Genomic DNA, 9,818 nt, shown 5'->3' with positions numbered 1-9,818 from the left:
CTAACTAGTCTATGCCAAGTATAGTATCATAATCTGGTATGTCTAACTCTATGAGGTTTGTTAGGCACTCTTTGCCCTCAACTACTATGGAAGCTAACTATAACCACCTAGTTGACGATATAATGTCTCCTGATTATAACATGGTACTATAACTACGCTCAAATAGTTTACAAGGAAATCCCAGTTTGTCAATTTCATTTATAGTAACCTAAGAGTGAGTCGCTCCAAAATCAATGAGGACTCTAGATATCATACCAGAAATAGGGAGCTGGCCTTTGACGACGGTATTATTGTTTGCTGCTTCCCCTTGAGTTAAAGCAAAGACTTTGGCCAACACTAGGTTGCAAGTGTTTCCTTGCCCTGCACTCGCTCTCCACTTTGGGCAATCTTTTTTTTATTTTTTATTTTCAAGTGACCTACCCGACAGTCTCCTAAATATTTGTGTGAACACTTGGGGCAACTGGGGAACTTGGTCCGACAGTTATGGTGGTTTCCACAATTATGATTGTTCTGGTGGTTATTGTGATTACCATTGGGAGCTGGACCTTAGGCCTTTTGTTAATGTCGATATTTTGACCCTCTTGCGCCTTCTTCTTGTTACTCTCTTGCAAGGCGTCACTCTTGTTAGCCTCTCTCCTTGCAGCACTATCCTTCCATATACGGTTCTCCATGTACTCAACGTCTAAAGCCTTGTCCAGAAATATAACTAGCTCTGTACTTGTCATTTTGACATCCCTGACAATCAAACCGTGCTAGTCTGTCAAACTTATGGGCATACTCTATGACTAAAAGACTACCTTATGTCAACGTCACAAAGTCATCAACTCTGATTGCTAGCACTGCAGCGTTGTAGTACCTTTTGCTAAAGACTTGTACAAAGTTGGCCCAGGTCATGGTGTATAAAGTTCATGTGTACTTATCCACGTCCCAAGTAATTCTAGCATCAATCTTTAGGATTGCTAATTATCTTGTTGTCCTTGGTAATCCTTAGTTTGAATCAATAACCTTTTTCTTGTTTCGTCATGACACAACTCATTACTTATCCTCATTGTTGCATTGTTTCATAGCTTGTCGTTGTGATCTATTTTGAACTACTTTGTCATGGATTTACTCGCCTCTCTGCCTCCTTAGTCTCCATTCACTCCATCGAGGTTTTGCTGTTGTTTGCTACCAAAGGTTTTGGTGTGTCCACTTTGTATGCTCCTCTACTAAAGACTCCTTAGCGACTATGCGTAAACTCCCTCACATATTAACGACTGCATCGTAAAGCCTTTGTGTCCTTTGATGTTCATAGTGTCATACTTTCGATTTCCTATGACTCTTCTCATCCATATGATGTGTTCATTCACAACAAATGTCTTTCAGAAAACTAAAATCCTTTCATCTCTGTCGTTTACCTCATCTATAAGAAACCTTTATATCCTACTAATCTCTTCGAGACGTTACTTCTGAAAGTTCTAATTGCTGGAGGCATAATAAAAAGGTCTACAAACATATTACTAAACCTTAAAAGAAAGTAAAGCAAATAACACAAGTAGAAAATACGTACGACACGGTGAAATGAGGTTTTCCCAGTCTTTAGCATGTATGCGGAGAGTCCTTAACAACCTATTTCTGATAACATTTGTAAGAACACCATAAACTATCTACTTTGTAAAAAACGTCGCTCAATTCATATTTATTAGAAAATACCATTTTAGAGAAAAGATTTAGTGGGGCCTTATCAAAATATGCAATTTTGCCCCAATAGTTTAAAATAAAATAAAAAGTGTCTTTATGTAATCTTAAAAAAATAAAAATATAGGTCTCACTGTGACAAATGAAAACATAAACCATAGCATAAAAGTTCATATACTTCCTTGGCGTTCAACTAGATTGTTAATCGCTCATGGACACCCCACGTCATACATGCCTAGACATCAGAACTCCCCACATCACTGTTCGTGTGAAAAAGAAATCCCATTGCCTACCTGAAAGGGGAAAAGTAAAGAGGTGAGCTAAAAGCTCAGTAAGAAAGTACAAAAAAAAAAATACAACAATCAACGAGAAACACAAAGTAATCTACATACATATCGTAAACTCATGGCATAGCATAATAAATCATAATCATATCATATTCATATCGTAATCATAAGACTTCATAAACATAAGCATAATCATACATCATGTGATCATGACACCCCTATTGTCCATGTCACATCAAGAGGTAACTAGCAAAGGCATAAACTGGTAAGACGTCCTCTATGAGGTAATTAGGATCTCAGGTCCTCAAATAACCTTGATGTGTCCGCCCTATGAGTTACATCATATCCTTAGTAACTCATTTGTCGTATCGTGTTCAGTACGCTAGCAACCTACTGCTTTTCATACAACATACAACAATTCATATCATAACATAGTAATTCGAACTTTTCATAACACTTTAGCTTACCATAGCTCGTATTTTCCATAATACTATGACTCTTGCAATCATATCAGTTCATACTTCTCATAACACCATAACTCTTGCAATCATATCAGTTCATACTTTTCATAACATAATTCATAGAATTCTGGCTAACCGCCTTACCTCAAGTCTAAGCAAAACTAAATCTTAAGTGTTACACCACACTACAAACATTCAATAATTTCACATAAAATCATAAAAGAATAATCTTAAGTGTGCTAGTTAATCCTTAATGTTTGCGTACACTGAATCAAATGGTGTATATTTGAACGTAAAATTCAGCCTACATGTAACATGCATGCATGGGATAGTTCTGAAAACTTGCTTTAAATTTGGTCATCTTTATCCCTTTATTTTCTTGTCAATTTCACAAAAATTCATCAAGCAAAAAATAAATAACCGATTTAATTATTACTACTTCATTCATTTAAATTATTCATTCACTATAAATAAATTTTATTACAAAAATTTAAATTATTAAAATAATTATTTAGCTCTAATCATATAAAATAATAATTTCATTTATTATTTAATAACATTAAGAAAATACAGTGACCAAATTTTGTAGTTAATTATAAAATAATTAATTTGGCAAGATAAATTTATTTTACAAAAGTCCATTTTTCTATTGGTAAATAAAATAAATAATAGGACGTGACATATTAATTTCTTTTTAAAAAGATAATATTTCTAGATCACAAAATTTTACATTTATGTCATAACTATATAAAAGTTAGAAAAATCCAACTACATTCCCATTTATTAAACATATTCCTTGGTCACCTTAAAAAAATAATTTTACTTAATTATTTTGTAAGTAAAAACTGCATAAATATAAAAGAGAAAAATACCTATTAAAGTGTACAAAATCACATTTATTATATATAAATATTAAGATATAAATTTCTAAGACAAATATTTGATATCTTTTAATTTAAAGAGATTTTTCCATGAGTTTAAATATAAATCAGCAAGCATGTCATCACATTTATTTTAAGGCATGATTTTTCAAAACATATTTTTTTACTATCCCTTTAAAAAAAAAATCTTCCATAATACTAAACAAAATTTCAGCAAGCAATATATATTCATAATGCACAATTTTCTATTAAACCATTTTAACAAATTATTCTAGTATGCTTGTATACCTTCAAGGATTCAACATAACCATTAGCATGAAACACTAACAACACAAAATTAAGATATTATATACCACATAAAACCCCCAATGTTGAATTTTTATATAGCATAATACATTTACTACAATAAAACATTACTTTTGCTGGCACTTTTTTGCGCTGGCAAAAGTAGTTTTGCTGCATAATGGTGTCAACTTCAGGTGGCAATTGCCCAAATATTTGAGAAGATGATGAATATCCTGTCCTCTTCCCGCCAATAGCCTTTAGCCTAGGCAACGCCGAAAACCCTTTATTGTAGTGCGAGTGGGGCCCAAGGACATCAGTGACAATGTCCATATCAGGTGGGAACTAACCGTCAACATTATCGTTGACACAAGAAGCAACAGATGATGCACCGACCGAACTCTGCGATGCTCGGGGCTCGGTCAACTAAGTCTGCACAATTAAAAACTCATATATTAGATTCCAATATAACATTAAAAGAAAACCTAACTTGGAAAGAAAATAACTAAATATGAACATTTCTAAAGCAAAGTTATTAATTATATAGTTTCAAAGTATAACTTTATTATCTATCTGCCAACATCCCATCATTAATAACTACAGACCAGTGGTTGGAAAAGAATGCAAGTAATTTTGTTCCTGTATCTAGGAGCAAGTGGGCTAACTTAATTTGGTCAGCAAAATTCATATCTAAATAAGAAATATGTCGATATTGTTGATATATATGGTAAGAGCGGTTACTTCCATTAATGGGGAAATTTACGTCTCTAAACATATATCTCAACAATATATGTATATTTTTTTTATTAATATATGGATTTTCATGACCAAATTAACTTAGCCCACAAGCTCCTAGATACAGGGACAACATTAGTTACGTTCTTTTCTATATTGGTCCGCAATCATTAATCATAAAGATATTGGCACATAGATCATAAAGTTTTAATTGTTATTAATTTAATTAATAATTAATAAGTAATTACTAATTGACATCAACCAATTAATATTTACCATTTATTAATTATTTACTAAACTTTTAGTTTTTTTCAGTAAACTTGTTAAGTTAAATGATCATAAATTAGTTAAGATTAGGCAACTTACATGTTTTCTCGCAACTTCATCGCTAATCCACTTATCCTTCTTCCTGTGGAGCTACTCAAATGTGTCGATCATGCTCGAAAACTGACTAGTAGATGGGGCTATCTAAAAAAAATTATTAGAACACTATGATCCTTATAATATTTTCCTAATCGTAAATATGTCGGTTATTATAACTTACTTGTTCATAAACATGTGCAACGATGGATTTGGAATCGTGTGCTCCTAGTATGGTCATTTTTGCTCGAGCCTCTTTATTTCTCTTCGATATACGCTTGAAACAAAAAATGATACTCATCAATTTAGATTGTAAATTTATAATTAAAATTTAATTTAAAAACTAAAGTATACCTTTTAATCATTAGAATCTCAATAATTGCATAGAATTGCCCAATCATATGAACAAATACTATTAAAAGGTTTCACCTTCGCTCCCTTGTTGTCCACCTCTTCCCTAACCTATACCCAATGCCTTTTCATCGTATGGTGCCAATCACTCAGATGCTTTTGCATCTGTCTTACCATGGCTTCATTGATTACAGGATTATCTTGTGGATAAATGAATTTGTCCTAAAAGCACAAATTTGAAATTTGTTAAAATATTATGAAGATAGAAAAAATAATTGATAGTGATTTATTCAAAATTTATAAAAACAATTACACATAACCTATGCCGAATAACTTCTCGATCAGCTGGCGTTACTTGCTCTCAAGCTAGTGTACTGGGCGGTATGGTGTCACACAGATAACGAGCCATGGAATTGTTGAACCACTTGTCGTACATTTGAACGACTTTTCCAGTTTCATCATCAAACTCTACTTTGAGGTGGCTAACTTATTTGGTGGCTAGATCTTTCTCAATATTGGCACCGTAATAAGCTCCCCGACCCCTCACGGAGCCACCACCAGTGTCATTACTTGGTTCAACCATTCTACATTAAAATATTCATTAATCAACTAATTCATATTTTGTATGTCTATTGCTTTTTGTTATTAAATTAATATTTTATTACTTGTGGTCATTCCCAACCTATCATATTCTGGCCTAGTGGATCCCTTGGATATAGTAAGCAGACATGTACTACTCCCCGGTTTTTCAAGATTTTTCTCAAACATCTTGAAAAAATAAAGTGTAGTAAATGAATACATTGGCTATCCCAAGGCATTCACTAGGTGTATATCTATGTCTATGTATATGTAATACTATAATTAATAAATGATAATAAATAGAGTTTTGATTGAATTAAATAAAAAAGTTACAAATATTCGTCCATATTACGTATCACCATCCTCATCATCACTAACTACAACACCATTACGGACACCACTATCACTATCACTATCACTATCGACTAGTACATTGTCGTCATCTTTATCGTCTTCATACTCAGCCAACATGTCGTCTTGAAATTCACCTTCATCATCGATACCAAATTCATCTCAACATTAGCCAACCAAATCATCGATGTTGTACACTTCAGTGGGCTTGACATCAACCCGATCATACTGAACATTATCAAAAATTGGAAGTTCTACCCACAACTGAAATGAGGAAGAATTAACTTCTTGTAATATCGGTATATCACTTGTGGTCTCTGTATCATAGATATCTCTATCTAAGAAATCTCACACATTCCTCAAAATTTATTAATTAACGAGCCACCAATCATCCTTATATTTTACATCCCAAAGATAATACACCAACTTTTCCTGAGATGCAGGAACAAAAGGATCATCTTTATAACATTCTTCCTTTACGTAGACGCTCGTAAAATTAGACTCCACTTTAATTCTACTTGTGTTGAACAATCTACACTTGAATAGGAAAACATTGTAACCCATCAAGTAAGACAGTTCAATTACTTCTTCCAGCACTCCATAGTAATTCACTCCTTCCTCACTTGGCACCATTACACCAAAATTTTGTGTTTTAAGCTTCACATCACAACCCTGAACTAGAAATTTGAAACCATTCACTATCATCCCTCGATAAGAGAACACAGTGCACCTTGATTTTTTGCAAGAGCATACAATTCATTATTTACTCCAGTAGGTGTTGATTCACGCAAACCATTCACCTATCAATGTTAGCTTTGACGTTACTTTTGAATTGATTAAATGCAGTTTCTAATGAGAATAGAGTAAGATACTTACTAGTTCTTTGAACCATTGAGGAAACTCAGCATCTTGGCGAACTTCAAGATTTCAGCGCCCCCCCCCCCCCCCCCTGTCTTCTTACCTCATCCATATGCTCACTACAAACAAATAGAAATGTACCCGATACATAAACCAAACAAATATATAGAAAAAGTCTAGAAAACACACCTAATGTACTCTTTAATTTCGGCACAGTTGTTCAAGATATACCACTCAGCCTTTTGCTTTAACATCGAATTGAGTAGCATACTTGATTTCTTTCCAAATGGACGATCAACATCCTTATACATAGAATATTCCCGATTTGGTTGGGATTCAATGCGTTCATCGATCCTTTCAGGTCGATTGAATTTAGTCTCTACCACCCGGAGGTACATTAAGCAAAAGTTTAAGGCCTCGTTAACCACGTAAGCTTCTACAATTGAACCTTCCGGACGTGCACAATATTTGACATACTGTTTGTAAACCGCCATTGAACGTTCAATAGGATACATCCACCTAAAGTGCACGGGACCACCAAGAAGTGCCTCTTTCAAAAGATACAAAACCAAATGCACCATAATATCAAAAAATGCTGGAGGAAAAATCATTTCCAACTTGCACAAAATTGTGATAATGTCTCCCTCCATCTCCTTGAGATCTTTCACATTCAAAGTCGGTGAACAAAGTATTTTAAAAAAATCGCACAACGTAATAATTGGCTTCTGAACTTCAGGAACCGAAAATGATCTAATTGCAGCAGGCAATAACTGCTGAAACAACTCGTGGAAATTTTGTGATTTCAATCCAGATTCCTTGCCGTCATGGACATTGACATTCTTCGAAAAGTTTGCACTAAAACCATCTGGGAATTCAACCGACTTCACAAATTCACAAAATACTTGAAGCTCAAGGGCACTGAGGGTGTCACTGGCATGAGGTTTCTTCCACTTGTTCCCCTCCTTGTGAAGGTGGAGTTTTTTTCCCTAATTTTCATGTCTGCTAGATCAAGTCTTGTCTTGTCAGTATCTTTAGATTTTCCGTCTAAGTTTATCAAAGTTCCCAAGAAACTATCGCAAACATTCTTCTCAATGTGCATTACATTGAAGTTATGCCTTAGCAACAATTCCTTCCAATAATCAAGCTCGAAAAATATGCTCTTCTTCGACCAATTAAGTTCAGTCGGAGCCCTTTTGCGTTTCACACCCCCAAATTCTCTGTGTTTCTCCAATTGTCGAATCTACAAATTCTCCAATTGCTTCAACACATAATCACCCAAGTACTCTTTCGGCGGTGGCCTGAATTCCTTGTTATCATCAAATAGTGCATGTTTATTTCTCCATTCATGACTCATATCAAGAAACCTTCTATGCCCAATGTAGGAAATTTTACTATAATTAAATTTTTATTTAATTATTAATTATTAAAAAAAAATTAAATCATTTAAATAATTTTTTGCTTTTATGTATTCATTATTTAAATTTTATTTTTTTTCTATTTTTTCTAAATTAAAGTTAATTTTCCTAATTAATGATAATTTTCCTAGGTCTAAATAAATTTGGGCAGCATAACGGTTATATTTCAAACTATCCCAAAATTTTATAAAACCTGCAAACTACAAAAAATAAAATAAATATAAAGACTATTCCTAGAACATGCACAACATAAAGCAAGATTAATAACATATAAAAAAAGATTTCAATAACACCAAAACAATTTATTTAAAAAATATTTATAAACAAATAATATTTAATGTAAAAAAATCAAGTATCATACAAAATGACAACAGAACATAATAATATAATATGATTTTTTTTATAATAAACACATAAACAATTAAATGAAAAAATACATATTATTACAAATTTAAATATTTTTTAATACAAAAATAATTTTGTTAACAAATATTACAGACATATAATATACAAATAAATTATCACACAATATGAAAACAAAAATTATTATAGTGGGGGCTCAGGGTAGAGGTTGTGCGAAGGGGGCTCGGGGCAGAGGCTACACACAATTTTTTTTTTAAAAAAACATATGTTAATAAAAAATAAATGTAAACTAAATTTAAAAAAAAAAAATCAAAATAGAAAAAAATGCATATATATATATAGTTATACATACATATATATAGGAGGATTGGTGGTGGAGGAGTTGGAGTGGTGGTGGCGCTGGCGTGGTGGAGGAGGCGGCCAAAGCTACTGTGATGCCGCAGCGGACCCAACGAGAGAGAGAGAGAGTGAAAGAGTGAAAGAGAGGGCGAGAAACAGAGAGAGAGGGACAGGGGGTGTAGGGGTGAAGGAAGTGTATGGCGGCGGCAGTGGGTTTTTCACAGAGAACTTAGAGAGAGGGAGAGAAATTCAGTAATGGAAATGGTGGGGAAGAAGGGTCGGGTGGCTGCTCTTATATCATTAGACTGTTGCTAGGGCGTTTCATTGCTATAGCAAAAGTAAGCTTCACAATGATGTCGTTTCGTTAAGTGAAACTTTTACCGACCTAGATTTTGACTTTTGCCAACGCAATGAAATGCGCCGACAAAAATTTCCACCTACCAACTTTAATACAGGGGACTTTTGCCAGCGCATTTCATCTAACATGCCGGCAAAAGTCCCAACAGCAATAAAACGTGGGTCTTTTGCGGCGTGTTAGGTGACACACGCCGGCAAAAGTATTTCCCATGTGGGTTTAGAATTGGGGCAAGGCGTGAATTTTCCCGCTTGACTTTTGTTGGCATGGCTCCATATAATTGCGCCGACAAAATTATTTTTGCACCAGTAAAAGCATTTTCTTTTCTTTTTTTTCCCTTAAATCTTTAAAGTTATTACAATTATTCAGGAAAAATAATTGAAATATTTGTTGTTTCTAAACAACAAAATAATAGTTCAAAGGCTTAACGTACTACTATTTTCAAGTGTTATATCAGACGAGATCGGAACAACCACTATCAACAAACTAGGTTAACTGTTAGTACTACTTAACATTACGAATAT

Source organism: Humulus lupulus, chromosome 4 (assembly GCF_963169125.1).
Source record: "Humulus lupulus chromosome 4, drHumLupu1.1, whole genome shotgun sequence".
Lineage (NCBI taxonomy): Eukaryota > Viridiplantae > Streptophyta > Magnoliopsida > Rosales > Cannabaceae > Humulus > Humulus lupulus.
The sequence above is the reverse complement of the archived record's forward strand: the minus strand, read 5'-3'. Positions refer to the sequence as shown.